The 24902-nt window shown below is 37.6% G+C and overlaps 1 long non-coding RNA gene across 1 annotated transcript; it reads right to left on the bottom strand.

The window, feature by feature from the left end:
* Positions 1-13606: 13606 nt before the first annotated feature.
* Positions 13607-24692, bottom strand: LOC144228366 (uncharacterized). Its single transcript, XR_013334171.1, has 2 exons — positions 24589-24692; positions 13607-13870 (listed from the first exon to the last, which is right to left on the bottom strand). It is a non-coding gene; the product is annotated as an uncharacterized LOC144228366 (long non-coding RNA).
* Positions 24693-24902: the final 210 nt, after the last annotated feature.

Raw genomic sequence — 24902 nt, forward strand, 5'->3', positions numbered from 1 at the left:
CCCAATTGTTCTGTTCTCTTCAAGATACTACCTCCAGCTGGGAACTATTGAGTTAGATGAAGAACAAAAGATTAAACCAAAAGAAAGTGGAACTATAAGATAACAGCAAAAATAGGAACAAGATGAGAGTAAAACTTAATGCACAAAAATGATAAAATGATAAAACAAAATTAGCATGGCAAGTTTGGCTAAGAAAATAGTAGAGAAAAAATGTTTAAGAAAAAAAACTATATGAAATCGAAGTAGTATATGTAACTACAGACTCAACAGAGACTAAAATAATTATAAAAGAATATTGTGAATAACATCATTGGTCAATAAATTAGACCAATATGATACATTTATACCACTGATCAAGAAGTTCTTGTCTTCCTTGAACCTTTTGTCACTGGACATCTGGAATTTTTTATTCTTTTGGTTATCTGCCTAACTCAGTGATCATCCATTCTTAGTTTCCTTTATAGGATTGTCTTAATTTCCCAAGCACTAAGACCCTTATTTTCTGTCTCAGAATCCCAGAAGAATATATCTGGTCCAAATGCCTTTCAGTTTAATCTTTCCACAATTGACTCACTTAAATCTCATTTTCCACAAGTGACTCATCTTCAAACTCCCAACTAATATATTCATTTGTCTACTTAATATATCCACTTGGGTACCTAATAAGCAGTTCAGAAAACCCAAATCCCTTATCTTCTGCTCGAAAGAGGTGTCCCTCAGTCTCCCACATCTCCGTAGGTAACAGCGCCATTTGTCCAATTTCTTAGGCCTAATGCATTACAGTCATTTTTGACTCCTCCATTTGTTTAGCTTTGTACATCTGATCCCTCAACAAATCCTTGGATAGTATCCATAATCTAATCATTTCTCATTATCTCCACTGTTACTAACCTGGTCTAACCCACCATCAATTCTCACCTGCAATATTGTGATGGTCTCCTAATGGGTCTTTTTCATCTGCCTGACATCAATTTTACTGCACATGATCTAAAGTGATATCTAAAAAGAAAATGTCTGATCAACTCACTCATCTCCTCAAAATATTCTGTTGGTTTCTTTTTTTAAAAAAAAATGTTTATTTATTTTGATAAAGAGAGAGAGTGAGAGGGGTGGAGAGAAAGAGAGAGACAGAGAGACAGAGAATCCTAAGCAGACTCCACACTGTCAGCGCAAAGCCCAATGTGGGGCTCGAACTCATGGACCATGAGATCACTACCTGAGCTGAAATCAAGACTTAGACACCTAACTGACTGAGCCACACAGGTGTCCCCCTTTTTTAATACAGAAAAAAGGCCAGCTCCTTATAAGAAACCACAAGGGCCTGCCTAACTTGCTCCCTGATTCTTCTCTGATTTCATATCCTACCGGGGCACTGCTCATTCATTCTGCTTTAGCTACATCGGCATCTTTACATTCTTCAAGGATATCAAATATGCTACAACTTCAGTATCTCTGCACTTTCTGTTTCTGCTATCTTAAATGCCATCACAGAGTTATTTGCAATATACTTTATCAGAAGGGTTTTTTTTTCAACAATCTGCCCAAGACAGCACCTCCTTATCATTGCTATCCCATATCATAGCACTTACCACCACTGACATTACACAGACACACACACACACATACACACACACACACAGTCTATATTTCCCTGTTAAAATATACAGGCACAAGTTGAAGATATTGTAAGCTTCGTTCCAGACCATTGCAATAAAGCAAGTCAAAATTTTTTTTGGTTTCCCAGTGCACATAAAAGTTATGTTTACATTTTATTGTAGTCTATAAAATATGTAAATGTACATTCCTTGATTTAAAAATACTTTATTGCTGGGGCACCTGGATGGGTCAGTCGGTTAAGGGTCCCACTTTGGCTCAGGCTCAAGTCATGATCTTGGAGTTCGTGAGTTCAAGCTGCACGTTGGGCTCTGTGCTGACAGCTCAGAGCCTGGAGACTGCTTCAAATTCTGTAGACACAGAATTTGAGACCTCTCTCTCTGCTCCTCCCCCACCTGTGCTCTGTTTCTCTCTCTCTCAAAAATAAACATTAAAAACTTTTTTAATAAAATAAAAAAAATACTTTATTGCTAAAAAATGTTAACCATCATCTGAGCTTCCAGTAAGTCATAATCTTTTTGCTAGTGAAAGGTCTTGCCTCAACGTTGATGGCTGCTGATTGGGGTAGTGGGTGCCAAACATTGGGATGGCTGTGGCAACTTCTTCAAATAAGACAACAGTGAAGTTTGCCACATCGATTGACCCTTCCTTTCATGAACAATTCCTCTGTAGCATGTGATGCTGTTTGGTAGCATTTTACCCCCAAAACTCCTTTCAAAGTTGGAATAAATTATCTCAAAACTTGCTGCTGTTTTATCAACTAACTTTATGTAGCATTCTAAATCATTTGTTGTCATTTCAACAATCCTCATAGCATCTTCAGAATGTAGTAGATCCATCTCAAGATAACACTTTCTTTGCTCATCTGTAAGAAGTAGCTCCTCATCTGTTCAAGTTTTATCATGAGATTGCAGCAACTCAGTCACATCTTCAGGCTCCACTTCTAATTCTAGTTCTCTTGCCATTTCCATCACATCTAGAGTTACTTCCTCCACTAATCCTGAACCCCTTAAAGTCACCCATGAGAGTTGCAATCAATTTCTCCCAAATTCTTGTTAATGTTGATATTAGATCTCCTCTCATGAATCACAAATGTTATTCCCTGGTGAGTCCTTTGAAGGTTTTCAGTTTACTTTGCCCAGATCCATCAAAGGAATCTCTACCTAGGGCAGCAAAAGCTGTATAAAGTGTATTTATTAAATAATGAGACTTGAAATTCAAAATTACTCCTTGACCCATGGGATACAGATGGCCGTTACATTAGGAAACATGGAAACAACATTCATCTCATTGTACATCTCCATCAGAGATTTTGAGTGACCAGGTGCATTGTCAATGAGCAATAATATTTTGAAAGGCATCTTTTTCTTGAGCATTAGGTCTCAGTAGTGGGCTTAAAATATTCAGTAAACTACATTATAAACAGATGTGCTATCAACCAGGCTTTGTTCTTCCATTTACAGACCACAGGCTGAGTAGGTTTAGCATAATTCTTAAGGACACTAAGCATTTTCAGAATGATCAGTGATCATTGACTTCAATTTAAAGTCATCATCTGCATTAGTTCCTAGTAAGACTCATCCTGTCCTTTGAAGCTTTGGAGTCAGGCATTGATTTCTCCTTTCTAGTTATGAAAGTCCTAGATGGCATGCTCTTCCAAAAAAAAAAAAAAAAAAAAAAAAAAGATTGTTTCATCTACATTGAAAATCTGTTATTGTTTAGTGTAGCCACATTCCTTAATTATCTTAGCTAGATCTGGATAACTTGCTGCAGCTTCTACATCACCACCTGCTGCTTAACCTTGGATTTTTTAAAACTTTTTTTAATGTTTATTTATTTTTGAGACAGAGAGAGACAGAGCTTGAGGTGGGGAGGGACAGAGAGAGAGGCAGACACAAAATCCTAAGCAGGCTCTGGACTCCAAGCTGTCAGCACAAAACCTAACACTGGGCTCGAACCCATGAACTGTGAGATCATGACTTGAGCCGAAGTTGGACGCTTAACCAACTGAGCCACCCAGGTGCCTTTGCTTAACCTTGGACTTTTATTAAACTATTGAGATGGCTTATTTCCTTAAACTTCATGAACCAATCTCTGCTAATTTCAAACTGTTTTTCTGCAGCCTCCTCGCCTCTTTAAGCCTTCTTAGAATTGAAAAGAGTTAGGGCCTTGCTCTGTTTGGATTAGGCTTTGATTTAAAAAAATGTTGTGGCTAGTTTGATCTTCTTTCCAAACCACAAAAACTTTCTCCACACCAGCAATAAGGCTGTTTTACTTTCTTATCATTCTTACGTCCACTGGAGTAACATTTTTTTTTTTTTGAGGGGGGAGGAGGATGGAGGGAGGGGCAGAGGGATTGGGATAGAGAGAATCTTAAGCAGACTCCATGCTCAGTGCAGAGCCCAGTGAGGGGCTTATCTCATGACCATGAGATCATGACCTGAGCCAAAATCAAGAGCCAGACACTCAACCAACTGAGCCACCCAGGGACCCCTTGAGTAACCTTTTCATTTCCAAGACTTTTCCTTTGCATTCACAACTAGGCTGACCATGTGGAGCAGAAGGCCTAGATTTGAGTTTTGGCTTTTAACATGCCTTCTTCACTAAGCTTAATCATTTCTAGTTTTGGATTTAAGGTGAGAAATGTGTGACTTCCTTTCTCTTGAACGATTAGAGGCCATTGTAGGGTTAGTAATTGGCGACATTTCAATATTATTTTGTCTCAGAGAATAGTGAAGCCAAAGGAAAGGGGAAAAAATGAGGAAAGGCTGGTTGGTGAGGAATACACACAACATCAATCTATTAAGTTGGCTGTCTTACAGGTGTGTAGTTGCGGCTCTACAAAACAATTACAAATAGTAACATCAACGATCACGGGTTGCAGATCACCATAACAAACACAGTAGTAATAAAATGTTTGAAATAATGTGAGAATTACCAAAGTGACACAGAGACATGAAGTGAGCAAATGCCATTGGGAAAATGGTGCCGATTGACTTGCTCAACACAGGGCTGCCACAAACCTTTGATTTGTTAAAAACAAATATCTGTGAAGCACAATAATGTGAAGCAAGGTCAGGCTGTGTGCGCCTGCACATTCCAAAATTCTGTTCCAGATTGGGGGTGGGGGGGCAGAGGATAAGCCTTCTGTGTTGTATATTCTAGCTCAACTTATGTGTGATTTCTATTAACTTGCTCCTCACATTCCTCAGACTTGAGAAGATTTTGAATGCAGACCCCCTCCTCAGGCACCTTAAATCAAATTGTGCTGTCTCTGGATTTGCTGACAGAACTGAGGTTTGTGTCATATCTGGACAAAATAAGAAGAAGAGATAGGCAAGAGATAGATTTGAGAGCTTTTGGTAGGTTTATCTTTTAAGGCTTTAAAATTCTGAGTATTCATGTCCCAGTTAATACACATTAGTCTTTGTTAGATTTTCCTAACTTTAAGTCACTAAGTATGTTGAAACTATTTTTAAGCCAAAAAAGGAGTTATAGCCTCCCAAGGGAGAGTATTTTATGAGTAGAATGTGACGACCATAAAGTGAAAATACTATGATATTTGGGACTAATAAATTTTAGGAAGCAAGCTCTGTTTCAGGCATATGAGGAGCTATTAGATCAAATGAAAAACACATACTAAGTATCTGAAATGCATTTGGGGGAATCTTTTTAAACAAATGTAGGGATGCCCTCTTGTGTTTGATTTTCCATGGGAAAATACATTTAAGAAAACTGCCTTCATTTTTTAACCTAACTTTAGATATTCAATCATTCCATGAAAATTGAAAAACTGCTTAACATTTATTTGGTGTCTATAGACATTATTGTATGTTTCAAATACAATCTCTGTCTTATAAGAAATAATTTTATGTGATTAAGTGACTCTTGTTTTTTTCTCTCTTTGATTTCACATTAGCATCGTGAAAGATACTCCACTGAACAATTTCTGTTGGAATTCCACCACTTTCTTTTTCTCAAAATAATGGATATACCTCTAGGCCAAAAAAAAAAGGTGTGTTTGTGAAGTGTTTTATAGATTCAAAAGAGCTTTCACATTTCCCTTGTTTCTAAAAAATACCCCGTGAAGTATGAAAGTTAAGAAGTATACACACCTGCCTCTGAGATGAGAAAATCGAAGCCCTGATCTTCAGCAAATTCTAGGAAACTTATAGAAAGTCTATTACAGATTTGGACCTGAACCTGGCCTCAGACCTTTACACACCAAAGGCTGAGCTTGAATATGAGGCTTGACAATGAACATTTTTTTAATCTATTTTTGTGGCCCATGACCTGACACATGATCTTTGTCTATAGAACAGAATATTTGAGATAGTAATCAACACAGAAAACGCTAGACATTTTATGTAACACACATATCATGTATACATTATATGTGTATTAAAATATACGTCGCATATGTGTGTGAGCACAAGCATGAATGTATATTACCTTATCTGTGTAAGTTGCCATTTATTTAAATTTAAGCTGTCAAGTTTTCACAAAGGCAAGTTCTGACAAGGGGGAAATTTCAAAATGTTTAAATATAACTAAGTACTAGAAAAACCTAGCCATTGCAGTCTTCCTGAATTAGGAAACATCTAAAGTCCAAATATCAACCGCTTTTGGTATCTCAATGTCCTAGTGAATGCTAGCAAGAATTACAAAAAAGGAAGATGGCTATGAAGACATATTGCTCATTGCTACATTATGAAAATCTTCATCTTATTTGGTCTTACATCAAAGAATGTCTGTAATTCAACAGAATGTTTCCAAGTGCTATTTTAAGTGCTGAAATGGAATGAACACCCTTTTTTTTTTTTATGAAATGGCTTTTTTTATTCTATGAAATGGATGTTCTTTCTCCTTTATTAATACACTGTCTTGTGATTCTTGAAAAATAGATTTGGCCAATTGGTCAGTCTCTGAGACTAAGACCAAACTGATTAGAGGTAAGAGGAAAAAATGTAAAAGAATTCACAGAGAGGGAAGGAAAAAAAGTGTTGACAGTCACACTGAGATGACAGTTGAGCCTTCCTGAAAAGCTACTTGATGGCCATTTGGAGGGAAGAATCCATGTTCTTTTAGATCATGACTGAGCATTTACTTCATTGGAAAGATATTTTTTTAACTTTGAAAAGTTTATTCTGCATGTTTGGGTTTGTTTGTTTAAGTCTCAAGCTGGTTAACATACAGTGTAGTCTTGGCTCAAGGAGAACCCAGTGATTCATCACTTACATATATCACCAAGTGCTCACCCCAACAAGTGATTTCCTTAATGCCTGTCACCCATTTACCCTGCCCCCACTCCCCACAGTTTGTTCTCTGTATTTAAGAGTCTCTTATGCTTTGCCTTCCTCTCTGTTTTTATCTTATTTTTCCTCCCCTTCCCCTATGATCATGCTAAGTTTCTCAAACTCCACAAATGAGTAAAATCATATGGTATCTGTCTTTCTCTGACTGACTTATTTCACTTAGCACAATATCCTCCAGTTCCATTCACGTTGTTGCAAATGACAAGATTTCATTCTTTTTCATTGCCAAGTAGTATTCCAGTGTGTGTGTGTGTTATATATGTATATAACATCTTAATCCGTTCATCAGTTGATGGACACTTGGGCTCGTTTCATAATTTGGCGATTGTTGGTAATGCTGCTATAAACCTTGGGGTGCATGTGCCCCATCAAACCAGCACTCCTATATCCTTTGGATAAATACCAAGTGGTGCAATTTCTGGGTTATAGGGTAGTTCTACTTTTAATTTTTTAGGAAATATTTTCAATAGACTCTTGAAGGCAAGAAACAGATTAAAAATCTCATTTTTCACCAACTTCAGCTTTGTGGGTTGTCTGCCTGCTTCTCCGATGACTCAGAAACACCTGCGTTGTGAGGGTTGCTGCTCCTTCCTGGCTGCGGAAAGCTCATGCCCCAGAGGGTGGGGGCTCGTGGACAGCATCCATATTTTCCCTGGAGAATTCAGGGCACTACCTTTGTATCTTTCTGGCTGGAATGGCTGCTGTGTGTTTTTTTGTTGTTGTTGTTGTATATCTGGTTGGGACATGTTGCCTTCGTTCTGTGTTGGTGGTTGTGGTAGACTTTTAATCTAGTCTGAATGAACCCTTTGTCTCTTTTCTGCTAGACAGTGTAATAAGTGAAATATTTATTTGTTGATTTAAAAAAAGTAATTAGATGAGGTAATGCGACTCATTAAGTTCATGCTTATCAAGGCATGAAATATGACCACATAGATAATCTACCCTTGTTCTGTCCCACGAGGCTAATTCAGGTCACCTCACTGGGTGGGATCATTAAGGGTAAGAAGTGGGCACCGTGACATGCTACATTCCAAGCAACCCACCTCCACCCACTGGGATCTTAAGAGAGCACCACCTGGGGGATGTGCTACAATATACAGCAAGTCTCATGCTACTTCCTGACCTCAAATGAAAAACATACATTTATCTTTATGGAATTCTTTCTGCACAGCCACTTTTTCCTATTATATTTTTGCATTGCTGGCTCAGGTTAGTAAATAGGATTGATGATGGGGAGAAGATGAGCTACTACTGCATGCAGGTGAAGCGATGAGACTGTGTATGTGTCTCTCTGTGTGTGAGGTGAGTATGGCAGAGAAAGAGAGAGAGAACAGCCAAGGAAAATAACTCTTGTCAGAAGACTAATGTTGACAGTATTCACAATTTTTCAGAATAAATTGTATAACTGTGAATTGCTATCTGAAACTTGTCTAATAGTAAGAGAATAAATAGACTTTTTATTTTATTTGTTTTTATTCTTGCTGCCTAGAGTCTGTTTTAAGCTCCTTTTTATAGGCATGCCAATGCCTTTGGAAACCATGTCTAAAAATACATCTAAGTAGCAAAGTTTGGTTTCACAAAACATTGCATAAATCTATACAAATGACGTGTTACATATTATTAAGCCTTTGTACATTATATTGAAAATAAAATTCTCTTTTTGGATATTATCACAGAGTGTGTGTGTGTGACACTGATTTCTCCTTAAAATGCTCACAGCCCTTCCCTTTAATTTAATCAGTGTGGCAAGCTGATAGACTAATAAACAGAGTCACAAATGACTTCTGGGAGGTCAGAGAAGAGGGATCATTTTAAAAAATCTTTTAGAGAACTATATAAATAGTAACAACAATTTTTAAAAAAACACAAAATGCAGATACAGACTTTTGACTTTGAAAATTTTCCAGTTGGTAAACTCTGGACTCTGAACGTTTAATAGCAGGTTGCTCAAGATGAATTGTCGCCTTTACATGGCTCTGTCCTCTACTCTAGCCACCCTTGAAGCTATCCTTCAAGGATACTACATCTTTTACCCCTTGTCGTTATCCAAGGCCTGGGCTTTGGATGCAGGATTGGCTACAAAATTTGGAGGGTCCAGTGCAAAGTGAAAATAAGGCCCCTTATTGAAAAATTATTAAGAAGTTCAAGATGAGAGTGGCAGAACATTAATCCAAGCACAGAACCTTTTAGTGTGGGGTCACCCATGACTCTATGGGTCCTACACCATGAAGATGGCCTTGCCTGGTGACAACCTATACCTCATACTTATTGGTATCCCTTGAATACTATTCTGCTTCATCTTTTACAGTAAGAGTCAGTCAGTCTCTGAATTATACTTGCCCATAGGTAGCTTTAGATCAATGTCCACAACAAACCTATTTGGCTTTCCAAGATCCTATCCTAATTTGGGTTTTAATGGGCCAGCCCACCAACACTCTCTCCCTCACCCCCTCCAATAGGAACAAGATAAAACACATGCCTTTGTTTATATATGTTTTGCCATATCTGTCAATCAATCTCTAGCTACATGCAAATTATGAAGGAAGTGAAAAGAGCTTAGATTAGAGTAAAAAAAAAAAACCATACAGATTGATTTAGCTGTCTGAATTTACCCAAATCCTACATTAAGTAAAAATGTTTTAGTCAGATCTCTACCTCAAAAACGGTTATCAAGCAGATACCAGTTTGGATGTTTCTTTTCATTAATTGAAAATAAAAATAGTATTTACTAAGTACTTAATATATGCTGGAAACCTTAATGCTCTATCTTGTTGAATCTCATAGCATTCATAATATGAATGTGATTATACTCATATTATAAAATTTTCATGTTTTTTGGGGCTCCTGGGTGGTTCAGTCGGTTAAGTGTCTAACTTCAGTTCAGGTCATGATCTCGCGGTTTGTGAATTCAAGCCCTGCATCAGGCTCTGTGCTGCCTCTATTGAAAAGTGCTGGATAAATTGTTAGGCTCTCCTTCTAAGTCCCATTGACTCCTCAGTGATGGGAATTTTGCCACCACTCTCAGTGACACTGGGTTTGCTGCCCTTTATGCCATGTCAACATCTTCTGTACTTGCTATCTTGACCTTGATGCCCCAGATGAGGCGCCTTGAGATGGGCCACATCATAGCATAGCTTGAATCTGCCCTGGAACCACATTGCCAGGCCAGGGGTAGACTCTTTTGCTCCCAAGGCTATGTGGGAATCAAATTCCATGATCCGTAAAGCCTGAGAATATCTGCAGGATTCACTCTCCTCCCTGACCTGCAGCTAAAACTCCTATGGCCTCTTCAAAGCTCTGTATTCTGAGGCAGGAGGGTACAAATGGCTCTACCCTTTCCAGCAGAAAAGGGCAGATCCCTCTTCCTGCTTCTTTCCTCTCCACTTTTCCGAGGTGGGGGTGATTCAATCCACCTCCCCATTATGCTGTCTACATCCCCAACTATACATTTCTTCATTCCCATAGATAAGAGCCATGATACCCCCACTGGGGTGGCAAACTTGGTTCCTTTTTTTTTAGAGACTCCTTTGCCACACTGACAAATGATCAAGGTGCTATAGATTGTAAAAATATGTCTGCGGCTGTGTCCAATGTTCAATTGCTCCATACTGTTTTTTGGTTACAAGTTTAACAGATGTGGTAGACAGACTTCAAGGTGGCCTCAGAGATGCCCCATGGTCTGATGTTCACACCCTTGTACAATCCCCTCTTCCAGAGTGTAGATGGACCCTAAGACTTGCTTCGAGTCAATAAAATATGGTAAAGGTGATGAGAAATCACTCTCTTGTTTACCATACATTTTACATTTTATAAGGGTCCATCTTGGTAGCTGACTGGTTCTAAACTTTTTATTAATCAGGACTCTTCAGAGAAAAAAAATTGGATATATATAAAATATATAAATATATTTTTATTTTTATTAAATTATCTTTATTAAATATCCTTATTTCTATTTTAATACTTAACATCATTATTAAATTTTAAGGAATTGGCTTGTGCAATTATGGAGGCTGGTGAGTCCAAATCTGCAGTGTGGGCCAGCAGGCTGGAGACCCAGGAAATCTGATGCATATAAAGTTAGAAAACAGTTTGCTGGAAAATTTCATCTTACTTGGGGAGGCGAGTCTTCTTGTTCTTTCAGGCCTTTGCCTGATTGGACAAAGCCCACTCACATTATGGAAGACCATCTGCTTTCTCCAAAGGTCACTGTTTTAAATGTTAATGTCATCCAAAAACACTATATCCAAGTTGAAACATGAAATTAACCATCACCCTCTTCTGCGCTCACTTTGAAGAAGCAAGCTGCTATGTGTCTTATAGCCACAAGAAAATTAGTTCTGCCAACAGTGACCTTCCTAGTGGAGGCTCCAGATGAGAATCCAATTCTGGTCAACACCTTGACTGTAGCCTGGGAGAGGACCTGGTTAAGCCACACCTGCACTCCTGGCCCACAGAAACTGAGATTATAGATGTGTGTTGTTTTAAGCAACTAAAACTGTGGTAAATTGTCACACAGCATAGAAAATATACAGAATATAATTTAGTATTTAAAGAATCCACCATCTCCACTAGAAATGATTTTCATATTCTGTTTATGAAAATTGTATGTCTATTGGTCTCATATGACCTATAGCACAACATTACTATTAGTACAACCAGTACATTTCTCTTGTCAGTTTTACTGACCTAAACATATAACCATAATGTTATTGTTCTCAGTATAACATTCATAAAACCCATACAGCAGTGTTTGGTTGTATATCTACTACTTTTCCTAATAACATGGAGCAAAAAATGAGGACAATTCTCATACAGTGGTACAGAATTCAACCTGATGACTGGGAAAGCTTTTCATCTCTGTGCCTGTAATCAGCCTCTGATTATGAGGCTGAATCAGATAAACCTTGCATATCTATATCTATTCTCTGGAATTCGATGACTCCTTGAACAAGCATTTTATTTATACAGAATCCTGTATCTATATCTATTCTCTGGAATTCTATGACTCCTTGAACAAGCATTTTATTTATACAGAATCCTGTATGCAAGATAGTAAATTAATTCTGAAAGTCAATACCAGGCAAGTACAATATACAATATTGTGTATCCTCTCTATGTCAAAAGGGTGCGGTTGGACCAAGTGGTGCTGTAGAGACTTGTGACGCTGCTGGGCAGAAGTACACCACCACCCTTGGGAAATACTTTTCTATGAACCCTGGCTCAACAAAATTCCTTGAGGTATTTTGAAGCCTATGTCATTGTACTTTATGCCAAACTTGCCAACTAATAACATCAGATTACCCTGCTGATAAGACATGTAGATCTTATTTGGTTGCTATGATCCTAAAACTCTTGGCACACAACTGCACAGTAACTTGTTGACTTTCAGTAACTTAGATAAATAAATGTATAAATGTTTATACATTGACCCATGGGCTGGTTCTATTGCTTTTGAAATAGAACTTGTCTGTGAATTTGCCTTTCTTCCTTAAGTTTTGCCAAAATCCAGGTAATAGTGTCTGATCGCACGTAGTTGATGCCTTTAACTGTGCTGACTCATTCATGCACCATGAAGCAAATAAAAAATGGGCTATGGTCACTCTAACCCTCTCAAGACCATCACTGAGGGACTCATGTTACCCTAACCTTGCACACTTTGTCTTTCAAGATCAGAGGTCAGCAAGTATATGGCCAGAGCTCTGTAAATACATACCTCAGTGGGGAATGTTGTCATCGAATTGGGCCTAGGTTTTCAGGGGAAATCAGTCTAGAAGTGAGAGAGGTCATGTGACAATATGCAACTATTAGGGGTGGCTGCTGTTCTGTCATCTTAAGCACAACCAAAGTAGTAGCCACAATGTTTTAACCAAAGGGATTTGTGGCAGTGGTGATAAAATTATGGATTCTTAAGATCAAATTAGATGGGAAGTATCATAAGGTCCCACTTTATCTAAGTAACTGAAACTATAAAACCTCTATATCTACTGAATGGAGGTAAGATTTGAATTGTGATGATAGAATGACCCAGGTCATTACCCAATTTCCAAACCTAGAAACAAACCTAGAAACCCTTGGATGAAAAGAATCTGGATATGTTCAATGATCCTGTGACACTCCCATAAGTATGTACTGTTGATATTCTTTCTGGCCATTCCCAAAGAGACCAGCAATTATGTATCAGGGTGAACATAGAGCAGTAAAGGGAAATACCCATACCTTTTGGTGATTGTTATACCTGAGTTAATGCCAATCTCTACAGACACAGACACCACCATGACCCCCCAATTAGAGCTAGAGTTTAAAGGTATACCCAAGTCTATATTACACTGGGGCCAGGAACTCCATTAATTTGTCCATTGCCTCCCACATGATGAAGAACACAGATTCTAAATGCATAGTTTAAAATAAAATCCCTAGACCCTGTTGTCTCCTAGAAACATGGAGTGAAAGCCATTATAGTAGGAGAGTTCACAGAATTCTGTTTCTCCCCATGAGATGAATAAAGGGAAACAGTACTGCATTCTTTATAGACTTAAGAGATGAAGTTGCCATAATTCCTATACATCCTCATTTAACTTGCCTGGATAGCATGCACAGGTGGGAGATGTGGACTTGCACAATGGAAGTACATTTATCTGAAATGTAATTAGACAATGACTTAAATGGCAACAGAAGCCTAGATTTTGTCCTTTTACTGTAGTAAGTCAACACAGCTGCAAATTTCTGCTATGAAATCGTTGTTTCCCATATCATCTGTGAAGATCACCAGAGCAATTTCTTTTCCTTTGTCAGTGGCAGCAATTCATCTTCACTCTACTGGCCAGGACTACATCCATTCTCTGCCTCTCCGTTACTGTTTACTTCTCAAGGACCTATGGCTTCATCATCCCACAGAATATATAGGCCGTTTCACTCTGTTGATGAAGGTGAGCCGATAGTACCTGATGAGCAAGAAATAGCAGGCCCCCTTGGTTCTTTGAGCCAGACAAATGTGAGGCAGCATAGAATTTCACAAAAAATCAGAAGTCTGTCACTTCAGGGAATTTTTAGAATGCCCAGGGGGCTGGAGAAGATAAACTTAACTCAACACAATGTGAAATAGAATTTACCCTATCTTGTACCTCCTTCCTTTAAGAAAAAGGCATAAGGCCTTTTATGCTCCTTTAGATCTAGGAGGCAAATAGTTTTGTGTGAGCCATTTTGACCTATTTACCAAACAACCTGTGAGAATGGCAGCTTTGAACTTGTAGGGAGGAATGACTGTATTTATTATAAAGACATCTGACATATAGGTAGATGTGGACTTTTAAGAATAGGCCCGGACTACTGAGTGTTATATGGAAACCAACTTGACAATAAACTATTTAAGAAAAAAAAGCATAAAATATATTAATGTAAAGAAAAAAAAAAGAATAGGCCGGGAGGAAGAATAATTGTGTCTTATGTAAACACTCCCTACAGGGCTGACTGCATAGGGTCTTCTCAGTGAAGTGTTGTACAAAATGACCTGTTCTGAGGATGTACATTAGTCCCTTTCTAAGCCAACCAGGAACTCCACAATGGACTTATGAACAAAATAGCAAAGATGCCAGAGCCAGAAGTCCAACACCATGAATTTCTCCTCCTCAGAGCAGATCTAACTACCACCAGCTTGACTACCCAAATGACCAATAGCAAAGACCAATGTTGATATTTAAAATGGGCACCCTAACAAATTGGGGACAGCCAGTTAGCCAGTAAAGCTTGATTATATCGGATATTCCAATTGTGGAAGGACTTTCAGTTTGCTCTCACATTAACAGAGACCCACTCCAGATGTGGATTTGCCTTCCCCACTCACAATACTTCCTTCATTGCCACCATCCGTTGACTAAGAGTCAATGCCTCATTTATCAGCATATTGGCTCAGCTCACATAACAATGCACCTGATCAAGGTTCTTTTTTATAGCAAAGGACAAAATCAGTGAAATTATACCTGTAGGGTTTATGTGTCCATCACCCAGAACCAACTGTCTGGAATAAAAGTGAAAGAATGACATTGGCAAACTCAATACTACAACACTTATTAAGTCACTCTAATGATAGAAATTCCAGCCCTATGGTACGCCAAGAGAAGGAGCTCCTCCATCATCAACTCCGAAACAGACATTTGAAACAGACATTTAAATCTCACTCTTCCTCAATAAAGGACAAGAATGTTAAAATTCAAAATAAAATATTTTTAGCCTCACAAGTGAAATTTCAGAGTTCAAAAGTGTCAGTGTCAAGACTGATCATCATCCTCTCAAGTTCTTATTTGCCTCAATGTCAGGGAGAACAGTTCTTTTAGTCTGAGTAGTAGTGAAATACTCTCAGCAGCCTGGCTCCTTCTCACTAGAATATGTGCCATCACTTTTAGAGCCTCACAGCTTGGATTAATTTGATACCACATACCCCATGGGCCTTGTTTATAAAGCATTTAATGATTTAATAAGAGGCATAATATCAGCACTAACCATACCAACAACTTTTAGAGAACAAGCCATCCCTAACCCCTCAGTCATCATCTTAGCCCAAATTATCTTCATAGGATCCCATACTTAGTTTTGTCAAAAACCATAGCAGGCACAAAAAATGTCAAGGAGAAGGAGAAAACCATCTCAACTTCATCCATAATGGGATACCAGTTGGTCAAAAATATCAACTGAGAACTAATATCCCAGAAGAAAAAAAAATTCTCCTAGCTTGAACTTAATTCATGAGACATTTACCAATTTTGTGCACATTTACCAAGTGTGAGGTGCATGTGGTACCTCCCTCAGAGTCACGTTTGATCTATTGCTTTCTTTTGGCCAAGAGTAGAAATATGCCACGGTGGCCATGACACAAGGTAAACAAGACGCATGAATCATGGTGAGTCTTTTGGTCATTGACACAAATCCAGAATTTGGGGCAGCAAAAGGTACTACTGTCTACCCAGGCCTGGCTTCACAATATCAAACTAGCATATTGCCAGAACACTCTGTAGCACATTGAGATCACGTGGCTTGAAATTTTAAAGATCCAAACATTACGTCACTCAGTATAAAAAGCTTATAGAGTCTTTTCCACCTACAATTAAATGCATGTTGCAGCTGTCCTGTGACATGAATTAAGCAGCCAGCCAGCAAATCCTATCTGCTAAAGGCTCACATCATTTTCTCCAGATCTTGAGGCTGGGGAGCACTGACACCTCTCACCAGGCCGATGTTCACTCATCAGAGCATTTGCTTCTTTGCTGAGTCCTAATCTTTGTAAAAATTTTAGCCTCTTTGGGAACAGTCATTTCATTATTTTCTTTACATGCGCACACACACACACACACACACACCACCTTCACCACCTTCACCACGACTACCAACAGCTTTGAAAAACTATAAAGAATAACTTGTAGAATTCAAGGCAGGATCTCTATCTTCTAAATTGCTAAATAAAATAACAATAAACAAGAGAGTTTACATAGTAAAAGCAAGTAGACCAAAACAACAAGAACAAAGAAAACAAAATAAATTATAAAACAGAGTAACTAAAACAAGGAAGTATAAGACAAAATGGAAGACATAAAATCAACCATATTGTTTGGATAGTAAATTTTGACTGTGAAATATATTGCCACTTAAGAGGAGTAAAATTTGATAATTAAATTAAATGCTTTTAAAAGTAATGTTTATTAAAAATTACACACATAGTTTAGAAATAAGATAAAAACAAAATCTCTATCAGGAAACCACTAACAAAGGAGAACACAAGTGGAAATTATAATATCAGACAAAATATTTTAAATTAAAAGTCATTAAAGGAATAAAATAAATCATTTCATGTTGTAAGAAGATTAAATCTGTAATAAAAACTTTATGGTAAAAATCTTTTATGTACCAACCAAAAAAACATGCAAACAGCACTAATTGATAATATATTCTTTGCCTAGAGTATTTCTGAGGAATTCTTCTTCACCCATTCTAATTTGTATAATTCACAAAGAATTGTGGAAAAATAGCAAACATATGAAAAAGCTATGATGGTTCATTTTACATGTTAACTTGCCTGGGCCATAAGATGCCCAGATATTTGGTTAAACATTGTTCTGAGTAGGTCTGTGAGGGTGTTTCTTTTTTTTTTTTTAATCTTTATTTATTTTTGAGAGAGAGAAAGAGTCAGCATGAGCAGGAAAGGGGCAGAGAGAAAGAGGGAGATACAGAATCTGAAGCAGGCTCTAGGCTCTGAGTTATCAGCACAGAGCTCCATGTGGGGCTCGAACCAACAAACTGAGAGATCATGACCTGAGCCAAAGTCAGAGGCTTAACTGAATGAGCCACCCAGGTGCCCTTGTGAGTATGGTTCTTGATGAGATTAACATTTGAATTGTTAGACTGAGTAAAGCAGATAGTATCCTCCAATATGGGGGGAACATATTCAATCCTTTGAAGGTCTAAATAGAAAAAGAAAAAAAAAAGACTGTGTAAGGAAGAATTCACTCTGCTTGATTTTCTTTGAGCTGGGACATTGGTCTTCTGCACTTGGACTCAACTCACACTCTAACTGGAATTTACCCCATTGGCTCTCTTAGTTTTCTTTGGACTCCAACTAGAACTAGACCTGATTCTCCTGGGTCTCCAGCTTGCCAACTGCATATTTGGGACTTCTTTGCCTTCATAATTACATAAGCCAATTCTTTATAATAAATCTCTCTATATAGGTAGGGCTAGAGATAGAGGTAGGTATTCACATAGATATCACCTATTTGTTCTGTTTCTCTGGAGAATCCTAATACAGATAGAGGTACTGAGAATGCTTCTAGAGGAATAGAATATTAAGAACTAGTTTTATGAATTCACTTGGAGGTTTCTGGAATAGAACTGGAATAGAATCTATCTAATTAGATTCAAAGATTGTAATGACTTTTTTTTTTTTTTTACCAGTGGTAAAGAGTATGGGCATGTCGGCATATCCCTGCTGAAGTAAAGGATAAGTTGTTGAATCTGACCCCTCCTGTAACCAAGAAAGTGCTCGTTCTCCCATAGCCAGAATCCATAGGTCAGGAATCTAGGATCTAGGGGTGGAAACGGGGGTGGCACCATCAGGATTACCCCTAGTGATCCAGTAGCAACACTTCGGCTTCTTGTTCTCCTGACTCTATGCTCTGCTGACCTAGTAGTTGGTTTCAGAGTAAGAGATGCCTCCATCAGGAGACACAGCAATGATTCCATTGAACTAGAAGTTAAAACCAACATCTGGCCACTTTGGGCTCCTCACGCCTCTGAATCAACAGGCAAAGAAGAGTGTGACAGTGCTGGCTGGGGTGACTGATTCTGACTATTCAGGGAAAACAGAACTGCTACTTCACAATGCAGGTAAGGTGAGGAATACATGAGATCCATTAGGGCTCTCTTAGTATTACCATGTCCGTGGGAAACCTCAACAACCTCAACAACCAATACAGGCAGAACCACAAATGACCTAGACCTTTCAGAAAGGATGGTTTAAACCACCAGGTAAAGAACTCTGACCAGCTGAGTTGCTTGCTGAAAACAAAGGGAATACAGATGGGATAGAAGATAGTTGTAAATGCCAGCTACTACCACAAAGAATGAGTAGTGTAATTGTCATGATTATTTCCTCATTGTTTTCTTATATGTTTGTGTGTGCATGCCTCTGTGTGTGTCTGTGTGTGTGTGTGTGTATTATGATATACTGAATGTTTGTGTCCCCTCTTCCAAAAATTCATACGCTGAAACTTGAATCCCCACTGTATTTGCAGATGCAGCCTGTGGGAGGTAATTGGGTCATGCAGGTGAATCACTCATGAATGGTATTTATGTCTTTAGAAGAGGCCAGAAATCTGGCTACCTGTCTTTCAATCACTTGAAAATATAAGAAATCAGCAGTCTGCAATCCATAAGGGAGCTCTATCAAACCTGACTGTGCAGGCACCCTGGTCTCAGACTTCCAGGCTCCAGAATTGTGAGAAATAAATATCTGTGGTTTATAAGCCACTCAGTCTATGGGACTTTGTTACAGCAGCCTGAGCTGACCGACACATACTTTAACCAATATTTTTGTTTTCTACCCTCTCTTGTTCCCTTATTATACAATATATAATGTAATGATATGTATCTTGGTATTTAAGTATTGTTAATTTTACATCCTAGCATTTAATTTACAGGCTATCAAGGAGTAAACCTTACTCAAGGAGGTTACCATCTCTTCTGGGAAAGACCCTGAGTTTTGGGTTGCACAGAAGATATTTGTATGATCTTAGGCGGAATTATGATTTTGTTCCCATCTTCATTTGGAGACTGAGTATTGTTTATGGAGGTGGGTCTGAGTGCCCACTGGCAAGGAGTGGGCTTGTGAGTTGTGGTGGTGGATTTTATGTGTCAACTTGTCTAGGTTACAGAGTGCCCAGATATCTGGTCAACCATTATTCAGAGTGTCTATGAGGGCATTTCTGGATGCGATTAACATTTACTTCAGTAGACTAAGTAAAACCAATCTCCCTCTCCAACATACATGGGTCTCATTGAACGCTCTGAAGGCCTGAATAGAACAAAACAGACTGAGGGAGATTTCGCTTTCTCTGCCTGACTATCTTTTGACCAGAGACATTAGTCTTGCCTTGCTTTCTGACTCAGACATGACTAGAACTTGTGGCGTCACCTCTCCTGGGTCTCCAGCTTGCTGATTGCAGATCTTGGATTTCTTACATGCCATAATCCTGTAAGCCAATTCCTTATATTAAGTGTATAGTATGAGGCCATATATATATATACATATATATATGTCTCCTATGGGTCTATTTCTCTGGAGGACTCTAAATAATACAAAGGCATATATGAAATAGTATATGGACATTATAGGGAAAAATGATAAAACAAAATCTTTAAACCTTCTACCCAGAACAAGAAGCTGAATGTTGCCATACCTTAGTGGCTTCTCATCTGTCTTTTTCGGTAACTGCCTGGACATGGAAGTGACATACATCACTTTTACTTATGCCTTACTGATTAGAATTAGTCACATGGCTTTGGTCCAAGTGACAGAGTATGAGATATGTGGGGAAGCACATAGAAGCATGGTGAGTCTGAACATTTCCTACCATACTACCACTATCAAACATCAAATATCTACCTGAACATGACTGTGTTTCTGAATTCCTTATTTGTTCTATGGGTCTATATGTCTATCTCTGTTCTATGACTATATTGTATTTATTACTATTGCTTTAAAATAAGGCTTCATTTTGGTAAAATATGTCTTTCCAATCTGTTAATTGTTCAAATTTAGGAAGTGTTTCCTTTGACTTGTTCACTTCCGCCTTGTATAGATAGATACTTTTACTATTGTCCTGTGTGTTCTTTTAATGTTTCTTTATGCAGTTATAAAGAATCACAACTTGGAAAGAACCTAAATGTCCATCAACTGATGAATGGATAAAGAAGATGTGGTGTACACTGAGATACCACTTCACACCAGTCAGAGTGGCTAAAATGAAAAAATCAGGAGACTATGGATGCTGGTGAGGATGTGGAGAAATGGGCACCCTCCTACACTGTTGGTGGGAATGTAAACTGGTGCAGCCCCTCTGGAAAACAGTGTGGAGGTTCCTCAAAAATTAACAATNGATGGAGGAGAGGGGAAAAGGAGTGATGAGCATGAAGGAGGACACTTGTTGGGATGAGCACTGAGTGTTATATGGAAAACAACTTGACAATAAACTGTAAAAGAAAAAAAAAGAAGATGTCGTTTATCTATACAATGGAATACTACTTGGCAATGAGAAAGAATGAAATCATGCCATTTGCAGCAACATGGATGGAACTGGAGGGTATTATGCTGAGTGAAATAAGCCAATCAGAGAAAAACAGATACCATATGTTTTCACTCATATGTGAATCTTAAGAAACTTAACAGAACACCATGGTGGGGAGTAAGGGGAAAAAAGGTTACAAATGGAGAGGGAGGGAGGCAAACCATAAGAAACTCTTAAATACAGAGAGCAAACTGAGGGTTGTTGGGGGGTGGGGGAGAGGGGAAAGTGGGTGATGGGCATTGTTGAGGGTACCTGTTGGGATGAACACTGGGTATTGTATGGAAGCCAATTTAACAATAAATTAATTTTAAAAAATAAACAAATGTTTGGTAGAATTTAAAAAAAGAAAAGAAACAACATATTTGTTCTTATGTTTTCCTTTTCTTTCACAAAAATGGCTTGAGATATCTATCTATCTATCTATCTATCTATCTATCTACCTATCTATCTATCTATCTATCTATCTGTCTATCTACTGTTCTGCATCTTGGTTTATACACTTAGCAGTATATCTTACATATAATATTACAGGGAGTGTTTTTATTCTTTTTAATAATAATAATTATAATTCCATTTTGATGCACATTTCCAAGATGTTACTATTACAAACAATGACATAATGTCATTTGGAGGGTATAGCCATATTCACAGCATAGACTCCCAGAGGCAAAAATTTGGGGTCAGTTTTAATTAACGTGTGTGTGTGTGTGTGTGAGTGTGTGTGAGTGAGTGCGCATGCACACGCGTCATACAGAAGATTTTCATTTTAATGTTGTTGAAGTTATTAATGTATTTGTTCTCAGTGAATTTAAAGGCTTAGTTTAAAATAAACAAAAACCTCTTTCACTCTGGGATCATAAAGAAATGATCTCATAATTTTTTCAGAATTTTACATTTTCATTTAAGTACTTAAATATTTGATTCATGTGCAGTTTATTTAGACATAAGGAATAGACTATGAATAACTTCATTTTTTTTTATCTTGTTATCATTGGCATTTGTTGCTTTTGTTGTTGTACTGTGTTGTCTAGAACAGTGTTGAATAGAAATGCCAGTTGTCATCCTGTTGTGCTGTTGATGTGACGGGAATACTTTCAAGATCTCACCACTAACTATATTGTTCCTGAAATGACATATCATAGATTTTTGAGGTTAAGAATGTTTATGATCTCATCTTGTTTTACTTTTGATCCAAGAATTGATACTGAATTATATCAAACACTTCTTCTGCATTTATTTATTAAAGGGGTCATATATACTTAAAGTCAATTTGAGATTTATTATTGCATCTCACCAGAGGCATAACTTTTCATCAAATGGCTGAAAACTAATAAGCTAAACATCCTGCTTAAATGTTGGGAAAAGAGCAGGAAAAACAAACAAAGAAGAATAAATGAAGGGAGCAGAAATGAGTAGATCCCAAATATAGCAATAGTAAATACCAGCAATGGTAAGCACTGCAAAATTTTGTTCCTTCGCTTTCCTTTTTTAATGTAGTGAAGTTGACATACAATGTCATATTAGCTTCAGGTGTTGTCTTTTTCATTATCCCGCATATACTACAAAATTTTATAGCCTAAAAAGACAAATAAAAGTAGGAAAGACACTTAGAGATAAGAAGAATAGAAGTTCCTTAATAGTGAATATATGGAATGGTATAAAAGCACAATTTAAAGAAAGAAAGGATTCCTGAAAATTCAAAGAATGTGATGGGAAAAATTAAAAATAATAATAATTGACTAATAAATTTGAAGAAATCTCCTATAAGATAAAACATAAGTAAAAAGTGATGTAGGGGCACCTGGATGGCTTGGTTGGGTTAATTGTCCAACTGCTTCCTAGGTCATGATCTCACATTTTGTGAGTTCGAGCCCTGTGACAGGCTCTGTGCTGACAGCTCAGAGTCTGGAGCTTGTTTCAGATTCTATGTCTCCCTCTTTCTCTCTCTCTCTGTCTCTCAAATAAATAAACCTTAAAAAAAAGAAAGAGATACTAAGTTGTAGAGAAAAATTAAGACAATTAGATGATCAGTCAGCAAGTTAAATGTCCCTTGCAAGACAAGGAGAAAGTGGGGGAAAGGTATTAGCAAACAATATGATGAAACTCTTCAAACCAAAGGCTTTGAACTCTAGATTTTAAAGGGGTCATCAAAAAACCAAGTGCAATAAATTAAAGAGTAATCCCATGATGGTATATGACTGAAATTTCAGAACACTGACATAAAGTATGCAAAGGATAAGATATTATAATTGCATAGGAACCTTTCAAAGGCAACTTTAGCAGCTAGAAGTTAACAGAATATGTCTTTCAAATTGAATCAATATCCAGCCAAAGTATCCGGTAAAATACAGATTAAAGTCATTTTCAGAAGCACAAAATATTTTTTGAAATAACTTTCTTTGCATCCTTTCTCTCCATCCTTTTTCAAGAAGCTATTGGTATATCTGATCCAGCAAAACCAGAGTGAAGCCATGAAAGAGAACGTGGGATTCAGGAAATAGGTAATCTTCCTGGTAAAGTGGGGCACGGAGTTCCCCCAGGTGATGCAAGTACTTATTCTTTATCATCGCACCTTGACATTGTTTGCAATGTCACTGTTCTACAATTCTTTCACATATCATTTTAAAATAAATTTCTAGAAACAGAACCGTTCTGTGTAAAATCTCTGGCAACATATTGTCTACTTGTTTGGTATCTTCTCATTATGGTTTCCAATATGAATGGCACCAAAGTTGACACCAAAAAATATAGTTACATAAATTAAATTTAGACAGGGCTCAAAATTTATGCCTTGTATCTCAATTTAATGCACACTAATTGGGAACTAGAAATGGCACATTAATTTTTCTAACTAAGATTCAATATAGCCTGGAGCCCTACTGATTACATTTTAAAAGAAATCCAAACACGTAGCATCAAGGCCTGCGATGATTATAAAGAAAATTTTATAAAACAAATCTCTGCCTTTCTATTTAAAAAACCTCACCATCTAGCAACTGGCTCCTGTGGTGAGAGGGCTCAACATTCATCTACAGGATTCATCACAGAGAGGAAGCGTTCAGAGATAACATAAGAAAAGGGAAGAATAGAGATGTCAAGCTGAGGAAAAGGGCAGGTATGGCTCTTGGTTACATCAGCCTGTGGTCTTCTGGGTCCTTTAGTGTCTTTTGCCTTATATTGGGTATTCTACAAATCTCAATCCTAATGAAAATGTCAATCTGGGGGAAGCCCCATGTTGAGAGGCCCTGAATTCAAGAAAAACTATTCTGACCTATCATTCATGTACTTTTTCCTTCAGCGTTTTGGGCATTTGGGGAAAATGTCAAATGAGTAGATAAAGATGAAAAGCTGCCCAAAGCCATCTTTATTAGACCAACTCTCCTGTATGAAGCAAATCATTGTGAATTGGTTTTAAAAAAATCAAAAAAAGGAACAAGCCTATATTTACAAATTAGTCCTAGCCCAATTTCCCTATTTTTCTTTGTATGAAGCTAAAGCTTTCATTCTTTTTTCTTTTATCGGAAATCAAATATGTAAAATGTTTGGAAATGTGATAATATTGAAAAGAGTATGTGAGCCTCACAATTTTTAATCTATCCTAGTATGTAAAGATTAGATAAAATAACAAGCCAGAATTTTCCACATCCTATGCACACATCCAGAGAAATAGTTTCAAGGTGTATGATAAAGCTTTGCGTACAGTTAAGTACAACCTCATAAAGCCCTTGTGTTTGCAATTATTGGACAGTTATAACTGCCTTTAGATTTCATGAAGTGTTACATACTTTTGAGAGGAAGAAGAAGGTCATAATCATTTTTTGTGTCCTTACCAGCAAGATTCGCAGCATTTGATAATGCCTGTTTCACTGTCAGTGTGGCAAGGATTGGGGTGGCCTGCGTTGTACTGCCAGCCTAGACAGGTGATGGTTTTTCTCTTTCCCGAGAAGGATCTATGGGATTGAACCTTTAGGGGAACAAATCAATTTCACTTTATGCAGTTCTGACTTTCAACATTAATTTTTAAAACCAACTCATTTTATCACATATTTCTACTCTCCCATTGTAAAGGGAAAAAAAGAATTTGAAAAGAGACATCGAGGAAGAGGAACACAATAAAATCACAACACAGAAAAGGAACAACCCA

The sequence above is a fragment of the Crocuta crocuta genome, unplaced genomic scaffold (assembly GCF_008692635.1).
Source record: "Crocuta crocuta isolate KB4526 unplaced genomic scaffold, BGI_CrCroc_1.0 scaffold369, whole genome shotgun sequence".
Classification (NCBI taxonomy): domain Eukaryota; kingdom Metazoa; phylum Chordata; class Mammalia; order Carnivora; family Hyaenidae; genus Crocuta; species Crocuta crocuta.